Source organism: Sus scrofa, chromosome 13 (genome assembly GCF_054392235.1).
Source record: "Sus scrofa isolate SSC_HxYL_T2T_F1_AM1 chromosome 13, Sscrofa_HxYL_maternal_Yorkshire_Landrace_v2.0, whole genome shotgun sequence".
In the NCBI taxonomy this organism is placed as follows: Eukaryota; Metazoa; Chordata; class Mammalia; order Artiodactyla; family Suidae; genus Sus; species Sus scrofa.
Genome location: NC_139395.1, coordinates 145601888 through 145618405, shown reverse-complemented (window position 1 = coordinate 145618405; position 16518 = coordinate 145601888). Strand labels below are relative to the sequence as shown.

The 16518-nt window shown below is 46.7% G+C and overlaps 1 long non-coding RNA gene across 1 annotated transcript in view; it reads left to right on the top strand.

The window, feature by feature from the left end:
* The window catches only part of LOC146397677 (uncharacterized), a 49473-nt gene extending 41748 nt beyond the window's left edge, over positions 1-7725 (top strand). The window contains exon 6 of the long non-coding RNA XR_014822663.1: positions 5019-7725. This is a non-coding gene — a long non-coding RNA (uncharacterized LOC146397677). The remainder of the gene's footprint in view (positions 1-5018) is intronic.
* The last annotated feature ends 8793 nt before the right edge of the window (positions 7726-16518 follow it).

Genomic DNA, 16518 nt, shown 5'->3' with positions numbered 1-16518 from the left:
TATTCCTAAAAGGATCAATTGTGGAACTGGGGAAATAGGTACAGGTTATTTAGGGACACACTGAGCCCACCATGAGATGGACCCAAGCCAAAACTCCATTGATCATTTGACCTCCCTACGCCCCTGTTCTAACTGTGGGCCATAGAGACCTTTTAATCTCTTGAAATTCACGCCAATTCAGAGTCAATGCTCAGTCATTCCTGAAAGGTATGCTCCAGTACAAAGCCACACTGGTGAATATCCTCAGGTACTTTGGGGAAAAGCTAGAAAAAAGATCTACTGTATAAATTTAGAGCTGAATAGTAATTCCTTCCTTATAGAATCCATCCTTTCTTAAGAGTGAGAATTGGCTCAAGTCTTGGTATTGATTGGGAAAGGGTCATGATTTTCTACTGTGATCAAGTCACCTCTATTCACCAGACCTAGAGCTTTTCAATTTATATAAATCAAAGAAGATTTCAAAGACCACCCATCAGTTTCAGTTTTCAAGACACTCTGATCGATTAGCCAATGCCAAAGAGCTCACTGCAGGTCAACCCATTCTGATTAATGCTTTGGCTCTGCTCTCTACCACGACAACCCCCTTGTCCCTGGTGTCTGCATTTCTTACATTTGGTTTCTGCCTGGGCATCATCTCCATGAATTTGTGGAGCCCACTTTAGTGGCAGCAGTACCCTATCATTCCTGCTGCACAGTTATTAGCTACTGTGGATTTTTCAGACACACGGCCCCCTGTCCCCTCCTCCCCCACCCCCGGGTTTGCATATCATGTCCTTGATGAAAGGAATGTCCTCCGGACAGTCCTGCTAACACAATTAGAAGATGGGTAAGAAGGTCTCCTAATACATCTACTTTAGAGTTATGATTTCTTTAAGCCTTTGGCTACCTTCCTCTACATTATCTCGAGAAAGCTCTAGCATTTCAATTATACTATATGTAAGCCACTATTGGGCCCAGGTTTTAGTTCAATAACTAAGCAAACAGTTAGAGCCGCTCTAAATTAGTTGAAGCAACACACCGAATTCAGAATCTCTGCTCATTGTGCCTATATTGATGTATTTGGCCTGATCTGACCTTTTATTCCTTCCCCCCTGATTTGACATCCATGAGATCCATCTCTAAACATGCCCCTCAGGTTTCTGTGAATATAAATTGGAAAAACTTGGCAATTCTTCTGTTGTAAGTGACATTTTCACATGGCTCACACCTTAATCCATAAGCCCTGGGGCCGGCTGAATCTTGAGTCTAGTCATGGATCTAGAAGCAATGAAAGGAGATAAGGAGGGATCCTGAGGGGGATCAGTAGTTTCTTGTGAGGCTCCTGAGGTCCTTGGTCCTGGTCCAGATCCAGTGAACCTTTCTTCAGAAAAGGGGAGACTGGGCTTTCAATTAGGTAGGAAGTGATGCTACTGTTGATAAAGAGGCTTTGCAAATTTCAGAGTTCAAGTTCCCTAGCTTCATGCAAATCTGCCCATGTCTCTCTACTCTAATATTCAGGGTCCCATTCTTCCCAACCAATGTCCTAACTTTAACATAAGAGACCCTGTAAGGTCTTAACTTCAATATGCATTATTTGCCCCAAGATTAGACTTTGGGTTTGATTTTGAGAAATCTTGACCCTGTAGCCATGGGAGCTACGGGTTTTCCTTAGCCAGATCTTATGTTGGAGATTTAAAGTCCTAAGATCATAATTTTCTCCCTGCAAGTTCTCCAGCACACTTAGGAGCTACCTAGCAATCCCTCACTCTCCCTGTTTTCACGAAAATGTTCTATGGCAGCAATTACTTGATCATCCAAAGTCTTACCTTCTCTGGACACTTAATTGCAGGTATTACAGGTAATCCTTTAAGCAGCTATTTTACCACTGCCTACCGTGAACTACTAGTATCCTCCTGAGCACTGGCATCAAGATCATTGATGCTTTAAATAGAATCAGACCAGAGAACTCATTCCAGAAAACAGAGAACACATTCCAGAAGCAACTCCAGAAACAGTACAGAGAACCCATCCTTGGTGTTGCCGTTGTGGTGCAGTGGAAACGAATCCACTGGGAACCATGAGGTTGCAGGTTCGATCCCTGGCCTCGCTCAGTGGGTTAAGGATCTGGCTTTGCCATGAGCTGTGGTGTAGGTTGCAGATGCGGCTCAGATCTGGTTTTGCTGTGGCTCTGGCGTAGGCCGGCGGCTACAGCTCCAGGGGAACCTCCATATGCTGAGAGTGCGTCCCTAAAAAGACAGAAAAGACAAAAAAAAAAAAAAAGAGAGAGAGAGAGAAACCCATCCTTGAGATTCTCTTCTTTATGGTTTGGTCAGAGAAATAGAACTACAATAAAAGACAAAAAAAAAAAAAAAAAAAAAAAAAAAAAGGAGTTCCCGTCGTGGCGCAGTGGTTAACGAATCCGACTAGGAACCATGAGGTTGTGGGTTCGGTCCCTGTCCTTGCTCAGTGGGTTAAGGATCCGGCGTTGCCGTGAGCTGTGGTGTAGGTCGCAGATGCTGCTTGGATCCCGCGTTGCTGTGGCTCTGGCGTAGGCCGGGGGCTACAGCTCTGATTGGACCCCTAGCCTGGGACCCTCCACATGCCGCGAGAGCAGCCCGAGAAATGGCAAAAAGACAAAAAAAAAAAAAAAGAACTACAATAAATGAATAAATATAGGATTTCTGTAGAGATTAGACTTAACACAGTTGTGAGGGAAGCTGCTTGAAGGAAAGGTCCAAAAGAGAAAAGTCACCAAGCAGGAAAACTGGAAAGAATTCTGAGGGCAGCCACTTGCCTCTGTGTCTCCTGGGGGTTGTGAAGTTGTGGCAGGATTAGCCACAGGGAAGACCAGCTGGATCCGAAGCGGGAGTGAACAATGACCACCTGGGACTCCTGCCTGTCTCTCCCCACATCTGACCCTGCCAGTGTGGGTGGCCTGCAGAAGAAGCTCATGCCATCCCCCACGGACAGCACTCATGTCCCACCCAGGTCTCCGCAGGAGCTGGAGAGGCTGCAGAATGGGCTCTTTCTTCATGCCAAGGAGGGGAGTGAGCAGGTCAGGGACAATGCACGTGCATGAGCTGTGGTGGCACCTGGGGTCCTGCACAGACCTTAAGCTGGAATGATCGTCCCCTCCCTCTGCCTTCCAAACCACATGCCACTTTCTCTGTGGCCAACTGGAAGGAGAGCTATACAAAGAAGGGAAATCTGAGAAATGCCATTTGAGCTCAGCAAGGCTGGTCCAGAGCAAAATCACCACAGATGTCCACATGGTATAGCTCTCTCTTCTCTAAGGAGCTTAAGTTCTAACCTAAGGATCGGTACCTAGAGGAAGATGTCAGCGGAACGCATGGAGTGGACCCACATAAAAATTGGACTATGAATCAGCCTAAATTAAGACCATCTGTGAGATTTTACTAAAAAAATTAGGATCTGGGAAGCCAGACGGAAGGGCAGGCTTTGCTCCAGACATTTCTGTATTTGACAACGATGATGCTAACGCACATGCTCTTAGAGAGCATTTTATGGTTTGTGAAGTGCTTTCACATCCATCATTTCATTTTGAGTAGATTGACCTTCCCCTTCATTCATTGATTCACTAAATACTTATTGAGTATCTGTCTCATGCCAGGCACTGTGCTGAGTATTTTACATATGTTGCCCCCAAATATGATAGCTCCTGTCTATTTCAATACATCTCTATGACAAAGGTATCAGTGCTATTTTACTTATGAAGAAATGAAGGTGATACAGAGAAGAGCAGCATGCTGCCCTTGCTGTCTAGAACAGAGGTCAGCAAATTTTGTCTATAAAGGGACAGAGAGTAAATATTTCTTTAGACTTTGTAGTCTGTCCTGTCTGTTACAACTGCTCAACTCCATAACCATGGAGAAAAGCAGTCATAGAATTAAAAAAAAAAAAAAAATGAAGGGGTGTGACTGTGTTCCAGTGAAGTTATGGGCTTGCAGGACACCACCTTCAATTTCTTCTGACCTGGAGCTTGGAAATATACTTCCTAGTAAGCCGCCACCAGTTTATACCTCTTCAAGTGCCCTCTGGGTAACATTCTCAATGCCGAGTCTGGTTCCTGCTCTGCCCCAAGTATAAAATCACCCTTAAGATTGGATGCTGCAAGGAGACAGACTTCAGCTCAAAACAAGGCAGAAACCTCAAAAACAACTGAAACAGCCCCAAGTTGGAATGGGTTGCCTAGAGAGATGAGTTTCTGGTCATGGGGGTTGTTGAGCAGCTGGAGGACCATCTGCAGGAGGAGGGTTCAGGAGTCTTCCTGCCCTGCTCTCTTATTAACCAGCTCTGTGACCTTGGACATGTTTCTTGACCTCCCTTAACTTGGTTTCATCATTTGAAAATGGAGATTACCCATCTTTCACTTGGCTGTTGTGATAATTAAATGAGAATGTCATCCAAATTCTTAGCATGCACCAGCCTGGCACACAGTTGAGTCCAGACAGCCTTAGAAGGACTCTGACATCAGATGGGGGTGGAGAGCAAGAGCTTCTGAGGTTTAAGGTTTACAGTTCTCTGATACAGAAATCTAATAAGCATTCCTTCCCTTATATGCCATGATTTCAGGGAATCCCAGAAACAAAGACATATGACCTTGGAGTCTCTGTCTTCTCCCTGAGGCTGCACGCAGGGAAGGAACATTTATTCACACAAAAAGATGTTATTTGGAGGGGAAACCAATTGTAGGTTTTCTGCGTTGAACAGTTTTTCACATGGGTGAGCCGTTTTGCTCCAAAGAGATTTCAACATGAAATGTTTCCCTTTCGACCTGAAGAAAGTTTTGCTTTTTCAATGTCTGTATTAACAAAGCTTTCATTGAGGTTGAGGGAGTGGTGGAGGGGGTGGGGGAGGACCTGCCTTTTTTAAAAAATTGGCTTGCCACCTGTTTAAAAATACATTATTTAGCCGATTGGTATTAGAAATAAGCATCCATTTTCATTGCGTCCTCCCCCAAATACAAGCCTCTGAATTTGTGGGCAGAAGGAAATACAACTTCTTTTTCTTAAACGCAGATGGAAAGAATCCCAAGAGACTAGTGAAGCAAGAAATTATCAAAGCCGCGGTATTTGCTAAGTCACTTTGTGCCAGTGCCCGGCAAGCTGCCACCGTGGCTGCCAAGCCCCAGCGCCCTCGCCGACCGGTGCCGAGGGGGCTCTCCGCCCTGGGCTGGAGGAAGCAGGAAGTTTGCTGAACCCTGGACAGAAGAAAAAGGACTCATTCTGGAGAGTCCCAGCAGGTGGGAGAGCCCCCTTTGCACAGCGAGCCTCTTTTGACCCGGAGCACATACAATAGAGCTCTCTCAGGAGAGGGCTTTTTTTCTTCCCCCCTTGCATTTCTTCTTGGCTCTTGGGATTTGTTCTCAACTGGCTCTCTCTGTGTGGGAGCTGTCTTGGCCTTTCGGGTTTTCTTTCCCTTTGGAACTCTCCGATCTTTCCATTGTGTGCCATGTCCCTATTAAAGGGCTGAGTCACTCTGCCTTGCAGCCTCCACATTCCCTCTTTGAATCAAGGTAACCTGGCAGATGTCGGGAGGCTCAGTGTGGGAAAGGGCGCTGTCACCAGCCTTTCCCCCCTCGGGAGCATTATTGAGAGTCAGGGCTTTCAGATGAGAAGGTGTCTGTAAAAGGCTGACCAGAGCCGCTCAGGCCAGATGACCTTTAAAGATCGTTCTTGGTTCTGCAATCAGAAGATTCTACAATGGTGTGCGGCCCCCAAACAATGCTGTTTGAGCAAGAGCAGATGGAACTGAAGCTGTGTTCATCTTCAGAACACAGAGCTGCCTTGAGGGTCCTTGGAATCTGGAAATGAAGAAGAGAGATGAGTCTTAGTCCTTGTGGTCTTAGAAGGCTGAAAGTTTGGCTGGAATTTTATCCCAGGATGGCAATCTACAGCTCATATAGAAAAGGATCCCTGATTTAGTAGCCAGGGGCCCAGATATAAAGCTTGAAGACTTGGTTATAAATCCCTAGTGGCCATCCACGCGACCCTGGACTCGTGACCTTACCTTGCTGAGCCTTTATTTCCTTATGGGTCAAATGGTGATGATAAGATTGGGTTTCCTTCTAACATCAGGCTCTCATGAGAATCAAATAGGTAAAGGGAAACTGCTTATAAAATTTGAAGTTCCCCAGATTTAATCTCATGGTCCAACCCCTTAATTTTTTAGCCTTGATAAACAAAGTCTGGAGAATTTAGGGAACTTATATGAGGCCATGCAATATTGGTCTAAGGTAATAGCTGATAAGGTCTCAGGGATAATTACATTGATATAATTGCCAGGCATAATTATATGGATCCCTGGGAGCACCCGGGATAAAAGCCTTTTGGGGGAACTTGGGGCCATGAGGTAGTCCCAGCTTCCCAGTAGAGTTTCAGCTCACTCTTAATTTTATTTTCTGATTATAAAAATAGCATGTGTTGCAGTTCCCATTGCATTGCAGTGGAAACGATTCCAACTAATATCCATGAGGATACAGGTTGGATCCCTGGCCTTGCTCAATGGGTCAGGGATCTGATGTTGCTGTGAGCTATGGTGTAGGTCACAGACACAGCTTGGATCTGGCATTGCTGTGGCCACTGCAGCTCTGATTCAACCCCTACCCTGGGAACTTCCATATGGTGCAGGTGTGGCCCTAAAAAGCAAAATGAAATGAAATGAAATAAAATAAAATAAAATAAATAGCATGTGCTCACGGTATGAAACTTGCAGAAAACAGAAAAGCACAAAGAAGAAACATTTAAAATATTTCCCATGTCCTAAAATTTTGATACATAGCTTTCTAGCCCTTTTTTTTATGCTGTACATATTTGAACATAATCAGAATAATATTTTCACAAAGGTTTGCCCCCTGATTCTTTTCTCACCGGACAATGTGTTAGGCGCTCTGTCATTAAAATTCATTAAGAGGTGTTTAGTGCCTGAATAATGGTTTTTCCAGATGGTGACCTTAGATATCAAGGGTCTTTCCAAATCTTGGTTATTAAAAAAACAATATTGAACAATCTCATACTCTGTGTTGTTAAGTGCAGCCCCACCATTAAGCAAATGTTTCCTATAGATTTCTCCAGATGATTTTGGCTACTCTCTAAAACTCCTGTGTTTGTCTTTCACAGGGACTCACAAACATGAGTTCCTTCCAAAGGGTTATAGTTTACCCTGATGACTTGTATGGTGTAGAATATGACACATAGCCCAAAGCCCTATCAGAAGTACTTTATTTAAACACATGTATTTGCATTGCGTATTTATTTTTGCCCTGTGTTGTTCCCAGAGATACTTAAGGTATCTGAGGTTCGTCTGTCTTTCCTGGTTTAGGTTTCAGACTAGACTTGTGGCAGTTGTTGGTCCCCAAATGTGGCTCCAAATAAACCTCCCCCTCCCATGTCCACACGCTTGAGAAGTCCCCTCTTCTTGAATTCCTCCTGACTCCCTTCGGGCAATTGCATGCAATAGAAATGATGCTACTTGGAGTTCCCGTCGTGGCGCAGTGGTTAACGAATCCGACTAGGAACCATGAGGTTGCGGGTTCGGCCTGCCCTTGCTCAGTGGGTTAACGATCCGGTGTTGCCGTGAGTTGTGGTGTAGGTTGCAGACACGGCTCGGATCCCGCGTTGCTGTGGCTCTGGTGTAGACAGGTGGCTACAGCTCCGATTGGACCCCTAGCCTGGGAACCTCCATATGCCGCGGGAGCTGCCAAGAGTAAAAAAAAAAAAAAAAAAAAAGAAATGATGCTACTTGATTTCGAGGCAGGTCACAGGGAGCCTTGCAGCTGTGCCTTGGATCTCTGGGGCCCACATGCTGTGAGGAAAGCCACTGCACACGTAAGTAGTCTGCGATCCTGAGATAGCTGCGCTGTGAGGACTCCTGGTGTAGCTACGTGGAGGGGGCCGCCTCGCCAGGCCTGGTTCTTTTTGCCACCTGGTTGAGGCTCTAAGCTCATGAGTAAAAAAGCCATTTTGCACCCCAGCCCAGTCGAATCTTCAGATGATCCCAGCCCCACCCTCCATCTGACTGTAATTCCAGACCTGAGTGGGAACCATGGAGGAGCTGAACCCAGTCACCCTGCAGACTATGCCAGGTCTGCTGGATAGACAACCAAGAGGGACTCCTGATCTATGTGAGGACACACACAAGGCAGTGACCTGATGGGATCTGATATGCAGAAATAAGGAGCCTCACAGTGGACGTGTCGCTCTGCCAGGGGAGGAGGTGATGCTGCCTATCGAGGAGGGAAGGGTTTTCTGGAAGCATGACATTGAATTGCATCTTGAAAAACTGCGTAGGAGCTCACCGGGAGGTACAGCGGAGGAGGGGCAGTGAAACAGAAGGAGACCCATGTGCAAAGAGACAGGGTATCCTGATTGGGGAAAAGCAGGAAATAAAACCGGAGGGAGAGGCAGTGCCTGATTATAACAGCCTTAGACGCCAAGTCATAGAATAAAAATTTGGCCTAGCTGAAATTGGGGGACCAATAAAGAGTTTTTAGCAGGCGAGTTACATGTTGAGATTTGCTCTTAGACCACTTTAGCAACCTTCCTTCATTCAACAAATGTTCATTGAGGACCTATTTGTTCACTGAGCCAGTAATGGTCTAGGGCGTTGATGTCTAATAGAATGCAGTGTGAGGAGTTCCCATCGTGGCTCAGTGGTTAAAGAATCTGACTAGGAACCATGAGGTTGCGGGTTCGATCCCTGGCCTTGCTCAGTGAGTTAAGGATCCGGCACTGCTGTGAGCTGTGGCGTAGGTCGCAGCCGCGGCTCGGATCGGGCGTTGCTGTGGCTCTGGCATAGGCCAGCGGCTACAGCTCCAATTCGACCCCTAGCCTGGGAACCTCCATGTGCCGCGGGAGTGGCCCAAGAAAATGACAAAAAGAAAAGAAAAAGAAAAAAAGAAATGCAGTGTGAGCCACGTATGTCGTTTTACATTCTCTGTAGCCATATTTAAAATAGAAGAAAGTAACGAGTGGAATTAATTTTATAACCTATTTGATTCAACACAATAGTGCCAAAGTTTTTTTCATTTCAACAGGTAATCAATATAAAAGATGTTGAGATATTTCAAGTTATTTTATTCTAAGTCTTTATGAACGGTGTGTATTTTTTTTTTTTTTTTTTAACTGTTGCACCTGCGGCAGATGGAAGTTCCAAGGCTGCTTAGCCGGCTGAGCCACAATGGGAACTCCTATTTCGTACTTCTAATAGCACATCTCAACTTGGTCTAGCTACGTTTCAAAAGCTCTACACACACACATGGCCTGTGGCTGTGGCACTGGGCAGGGCAGCTTGAGATGCAGAGGATGAGGTGGAGAACAAGGCAGGTGAGGTCTCTGCTCTCCTGGAGCTTCTGTGCCAGGGTTGAAGAGTGGAACTTGAGGGTCAACCAGTGAACAGGTAAATCAGCAAGATGGCCTCAGATAAGGATAAGCAGCACGAAAAGCATGAAAAAAAAGAGTAGAACAAAACCCACGAAGCTATGGTAGCACATGCCTGGGCAAGCAGCTGGTGGTCAGGCAAGGCCTTGCTGTGGATGTGACCCTGATGCTGACACCTAAGTGACAGGGGTGCCAGGTGTATGAGGCTCTCGGAGCAGAGCCTTTGAAGATCTGGAGGGCACCGTGGAGGGAGGAGAGCCAGAGATGGAGCTCCTGCCACAGTGCAGGGCAGGGGATAGCCACACTCAGAGCAAAGGCTGAGCTGGTAAGGGGGGAGAGGAATGGGTGAACCAGGGAGGTATTTTGATGGTAGAGTATAGACTTTGTAACCAACAAGAGGTCTGGGCAAGTGAATCTGGAAGAGGACCAAGATGTGGCTTTGGTTGATAGAATGCATGGCAGAGCTGCTGGTACCTACCCCCCCCCACCTCCTGCCTCAAGAGGGGGAGGAAAGGAATAAAATATGCATTCTCTCTGGGGCCTGAGGGGTTTGCGTTGTCTGTGGGATAGACGAATGGAGATACTTGGTGTTAATTAAAATTTATAGAATTGTCATAAAATTGTTCTTCCTTCCCCTTTCATTGGTCAGGAAAGAATCCCTGCTTTTCCTCCTCGCTCTTAATGGCATCTTGAACAGAATTCATCATTTTCAGTTAATTAAATCTCAGTCGAGTGAACGTACTAAAAGCCACCGAATTCTACACTTTCAAGTGCTTAAAATGGTGAATTTTATGTTACATGAATTTTATCTCAAAAAATAATTCCGTCAGACTTCCTTTAACTCATCAATCCCGCATCTGGTTTTGAGCTTTCCCTCCCTGCAAGGCGGGCTCTCCGTGAAGGATTTGTGTGGGGAAAGTGCAAGGCCAGTTCTTTCCAGCTTTCTCTTCCTGTTCTGGGCCTCCTTTTTAGGAATGGGAGCAGGAAGGAGGGCTCAGGGAAGTGAAGGTCATTTTGCGTTGCTGGCTTCATGTATGGTAAGGAAGTACCCCTGGCTTGCCTCTAGTTCTTTGAGCTGCTGGTGGTCTCCATCAATACTGCCTTCTCTCTAGAAAGCGTTTCTATTGTTATTTTCAGCCTCACATTGGTCCCTCTTGATACAGATTATCCCTCAGACCACGGCCCCCAACTCCCTCTCTGAGAGCAGTATCCTTCACTTGGCAGCCTTGGCAGCCCCATGGCTACTGTCCTTCCTCTGCTCTGCGCTTACTTAATGGGATCAGCAGGGGTACAGAAGTTCATATGCAGAAGGCTGCAGGATGTTGGGGAGGGGCCTGGTTCTCTCCGAAGGCTCAGACTCCACAGTCCTTCCTAATCTTTGTTGGCATCACTCAGCCCTTCAAGGTCAGAAAGGAAGTGGGCACTGTCCCTAGGCTCACACTGAGTGTCAGTTGCCCCTTGCCTGAAGACACCCCAATCTCTAAGAGAGATGCTTATGGAGACTCCACGTCCCTTAGCCTCAGAGTTGGAGGTAGCCCCCTTCCTACCCCACAATGCAGAGAACGAGTCTGTCCCATGGGACAAGCCCATTGAAGCTCTTCCCCCTCGATAGTCTTTAAATGAGGGAGGGGTTCCAGGGTGATGGTTGGCAATGGTCCTGACTTTGCCACCCCTTAGTAAGGCTTCAGCAGGGTTCTCAACCCCAGCCAGCCATTAGCATCCTCTGAGGAGCTTTGCCAAACACCAGTGTGGTACAACAACTTAAAAACCTGCCATTATCCTCGGAAGCCAAATATATGTGTTTAATGCATTTATCTGAGCAATCCCATCCCTAGATATATACTCAACAGAAAGGCATGTGTGTATGTGCTGAGAAACTTGCACAAGATGTTCATAGCAGCATGGCTTGTGAGCCAAACACTGCAAAGAGCCCACACGTTTATCAAGAGTAGAATAGTCATGTATATTGTGCAGATAGCCAGACAACAGAATACTATATAGCAAGGAACATAAACGAGGAGCGCCCCAAAACAACAAGTGAGTCTTATCATATAAAATACTGAATCAAAGAAGTCAGACACAAAGAGTGCCTTCTCTACAATTCTATTTCTATAAATATCAAAAATAGTCAAAACAAATACATGGTGGCAGAAGTCAGAAGAGGGTTACTCCGTTGGGGAGGAGGGGCTGAAGGAACGTGGAGGAGCTTTTAGGCTGCAGGTAGTGCCTTTTTCCCCCACTGTAGGTGGTCGTAACATGTGGGTATTCACTATGTGAAAATTTGCCAAGATTTGATATAATTTTCTGATATATATTATAATTCAGTTTAGAAGTTTATTTTCAAAATACCAGTACTGGGCCCCCATGTCCACGGACTCTGATTTCATTGGTCTGTGGTGGGGCTCAGGCTTCTCAATGGATTGAAAGTTCTCCAGGTGAGTCGAATGTGAGGTCAAGCTGGAGAAACACATGCGCTTGATTACTGGCCACCCCCGTCTTCAGATGTGGAGAACTTGGGCTTGCGGTTTTCACCCACTGGCTGGTTCCACTCAGCACCTGGTTCCAAGATGGGAACGGAGGAGTGAGGTCAAGGTTGGAGGTGCACTGATCATTGCCTACAGATCAGCACTCCGGAGAGTGAATGGGTTGGGGCACTGGTCAGTGACTCCTTAGATAGATTGCAGGGGATAGGGGGCTAGGACAAGAGGTGAACTAGGCAAGAGCTATGGACTTAGAGAACATGGGTGGACCAAGGGCCTGGGCGTCTGAAGGAGGTTTCATAACAGATGCAGGAAAAGGCAAAGAGTAAGGCCTCGGAGAATAGGAGGTCATGGCCAGAGAATGGCTTTGGATGGTGACCAGCCCTGAGCAGAGTAAAGTGAGATCATCACTCCTGGCCTGTTCTCAGGGTCACTCAAGAGAATGTCTGGCTCTCAGGTAACCACATCTGGCTTCGAGTGTCCTACAGCCACAGCCTTGACCCTTTTCTAACCCTCTCTGGCTGATCAAGGCAGCAGCTCAGTCCTGAATGTGAGCTCCTGGGCAGCCACCAGCCAGTGGCTGCAGCTTGGTAAGTGGCTACCCGATGGGACTCTGGGTGACAAATTGGGGGATTTTGGTCAGATTAAAATACTTTTCAACAATGGTCTGTGGAGACCCCTGGAGTCTACAGGGCAGGTTGGGGAAATGGGAGAAGAGAGATGTCAGCCCCAGTCCCCTGGATTTAACTGGAAGGATGGACTTTCAATTATTTTTTTTATTTTTATTTTTTTGCCTTTTTGCTTTTTCTAGGGCCACTCCCGTGGCATATGGAGGTTCCCAGGCTAGGGGTCTAATCAGAGCTGTAGCCACCGGCCTATACCAGAGCCACAGCAACGCAGGATCCAAGCCACGTCTGCGACCCACACCACAGTTCACGGCAGCGCCGGATCTTTAACCCACTGAGCAAGGCTAGGGATTGAACCCGCAACCTCATGATTCCTAGTCGGATTTGTTAACCACTGTGCCACGATGGGAACTCCAGGCTTTTAATTATTTAGTGCACTAAATTCAGCAACTAATAAAAGCTTGGGGTAAACCATGATGGAAGATAATATAAGAAAGGGAATGTGGGAGCTCCTGCTGTGGTACCATGGGTTAGTGTCTCAGGAGTGCTGGGAACCAGGTTACGGATCCAGTATTGCTGCAGCTGAGGCTTAGGTCCAAACTGTGGCTCAGATCTGATCCCTAGCTTGAGAACTCCATATGCCGCAGGTGGCCAAAAATGGAAAAGGAAAAAAAATGGAACATACACACACCCACACACCCCATATATATGACTTTTTATAGTGTATATATACATTCCTTTATATATATCTGATACTATATATATATAATACATATGTGTACACATATGTATGTATGGATGGGTCACTTTGCTGTATAGCAGAAATTGACACAATACTGTAAATCAACTATATTTTGATAATTAAAGTTAAAAGAATTTTTTTAAAAAAGCTTAAAGATCAGGTATTAAATTATCATCACTAATGTTTCTTTTAGACTAAGGATTGGAACTTCTACCATCTCCTCAGTTGGGCCACAGGGGGCTTAGGCCCACAGCTGGCTCCCCCAGGGTGTCTATGCTTCAGAAGCCACCTTGCCTCCTCCATCTTCTCCCCCCCCCCCCCGGCTCAGCTGCAGAAGAAAACGTGTAGGACACTGAGAGGCTGCCTGGGGACAAGTGCTTACAGAACGCAGGGGCCCTGTCAGGGTGCTGCCCTGGGTCCAGCTCCCAGGGAGGGGCCTGCTGACTCACACTCTTGTGCAGAACAAATGGAAAGAAGAGAGGCTGTCATAGAGTCCTGCAGTCAGAGGAACAGGGCTGGTCCGGGGAGCCTGTCTGGGTTCCCGTTTACTTTAGAAAAGGAAGAGGGAGTTCCCGTCGTGGTGTAGTGGTTAACGAATTCCACTAGGAACCATGAGGTTGCGGGTTCGGTCCCTGGCCTTGTTCAGTGGGTTAAGGATCCGGCATTGCTGTGAGCTGTGGTGTAGGTCGCAGATGCGGCTCGGATCCTGCGTTGCTGTGGCTATGGTGTAGGCCGGTGGCTACAGCTCCGATTAGACCCCTAGCCTGGGAACCTCCATATGACGAGGGAAGCGGCCCTAGAAAAGGCAAAAAGACAAAAAGACAAAAAAAAAAAAAAAAAAAAGAAAGAAAAGAAGCAGGGCCAGGACTGAGCAGAGTGGCCCCAAAGGTCCCCTACTGAGTGGGGAGGAAACGTTTTGAGCTGCTCTGGATAAAGGGTGCTGTTATGTCAGCTCCCAAATGTGAGCAGATGTTGTGGCCCACTAAAGAAGAGGTCATCGCTTGTGTGTGGAAAGCTTTCCTTGGGTTTGAGACTATAGACACTGAGGCCCAGAAAGAAGCTACTTGCTCCGGGTCCCAGAGCTAGTTAGGGGCTGAATATTTGGTTGGTGGGAAGAACACTGTCTCTGGGGTCAGACCAGCTCAGACCAGACAGAGCCAAACTCTGCTGTGTGACCTTGGGCAAATCCATTAACCTCTCATTTTCCCATCTGTACACTGGAGGTAATAATCCCTACTTAGCAAGGTTATCATGAGACTAAGTGGGAAAATATGTATAATGCCTGACATGGACTAGTACATGTTATTAGAATAAAGTGAAGCTGCTTGTAGATATACAATCCCTTTAAATGAGAGGTGGAATTAAAATGAGAGGGCTGTGTCGGGGAGTTCCCATCATAGCTCAGCAGTAATGAACCCGACTAGTATCCATGAGGACATGGGTTTGATCCCTGGCCTCTCTCAGTGGGTTAAGGATCCAGCATTGCCATGAGCTGTGGTGTAGGTCCCAGATGCAGCTTGGATCCCATGTTGCTGTGGCTGTGGTATCATAGGCTGGCAGCTGCAGCTCTGATTTGACCTCTAGCATGGGAATTTCCACATGCCGAGGATGTGGCCCTAAAAAGCCAAAAATAAAATAAAATTTAAAAAAAAAATGGCTATGTCGATCTCTGTCTGGGTGTCACTCACTGGGTACTTGGTGGAAATACTGCCCTTGTGAGTGGTATTTCTCTGTCCTGACGGATCAGGAGTCTGTCTTCTTGTCCTTCATGAAGTTTGCCATGGTGGCTTCTGTCCTCACTGGGGAGCAGCTTCTGAATGAACCACTGTGGAGCCCTCATCACCTGTGGCAAGACAGTGGCCAGTAATCAGACTCTAATCTTTCGTTCATTCATTTGGCAGGTATTGGAGCACCTGCTTCATGCCAGACACTCTTCTAGGAGCTGGGAACACAGCCGTGAACAAACATAAAATCACTGCCTCCGTAGAGCTTGCATTCTAGGCGATTCTAACATTTCCAAGGACAGTTGTAACAGGGCTGATGCCAGGCTCTGAAGCCCTTCTGTTCACAGATTCTTCCATTATTGCCACAGACCCTCCAATAGTGGTGGGCTCTGTTTCCTCCTCCCTTTGCATGGTTTTCCTTCCCTAAATCATTCCCCTTTAATGGAGGGGAGTTAAAGCAAAACAACGATTGTGTTTAGAAGGAAGAAATAGGATGCTTTGTTCCATGAGAAATCAGATAAGTTAACGCCTTATAAATCTCTTCTCTAAAATGCGACCCACATGAATTAAATAAAGTTGCTTTTGCCTTGTGTGTGTGGCCCCTGCTGAATCTCTCTCTGAGCATGGCTGAGCTGCAGCAGAAGGGCCCCCTCACCTCCTGGGGCCCAGGTTTTGGGGGTGTGTCTTTTCTAGCAAACATGACACCCTTGACCCCACCTCCTTTATCACTTGACTCTGGCTAAGAAAAGAAAGAGAAGAAAAGTAGGTTTGTTTAGGGGGAGCTCATTTCTGAAGACAACAGGGAGAACAGGGCTTGAAACAAGGGGAGGCTGCCTGTGGGGTCAATAGTTAACCAGTCAGATTAATAAATGCTAGAAGGAGGAAGCAGGCAGTGAGGAAAGAAGCAAGAAAAAAATATCTCCCTGTAGTTCAAAAGCCAACTAAAGTTTACCAGGATCTGTGACCTGTGGTTAAAATGTCCCAGAGGCCAGCTCTCATCTGATCCCCACCTGAAGTGCTGCTGCCTTTCAACAGGCCCACCTGACTCTGCTCTTGGGCTCAGCAGCCCCACAATGACCCATGTCTCACCAGTCACATGGAACTCATTTTCCTGCGCTCCCCCTCCTCTGCCCCCATCACAGCTCCTACCCAATATTTAGAATCAGATAGAGAACTCTGGGCCAGGTGAGAATTTCCGGCTGCTGGGAATCAGGATAGCTGGGCCACCCTGGCCTCTGCCCTGACTTGCTCTGTGAGTTTTGGCAAAATGCTTGCCTTGTCTGGGCCGCAGTTTCCTTGCTGGTGAAATGACAGTGTTGGCCTAAGGCAGTGGCCAACTTTTTCTCTCAAAGGTCAAATAGTAACAACTTTAGGCTTGTGGGCCATACACACAGTTGGTGTCTGTCTCAACTACCCAACGCTGCCAGGTAGCATGACAGCAGCCGTCAACCACATGCAAATGAGTGGGCGTGGCTGTGTCCTAATAAAGCTTTATTTGCAAAAAGAGGCTGTAAACATATCTGGCCAGTAGGTTGTAGCTTGTGGAGCCCTGGATTAGACAGATCTCTA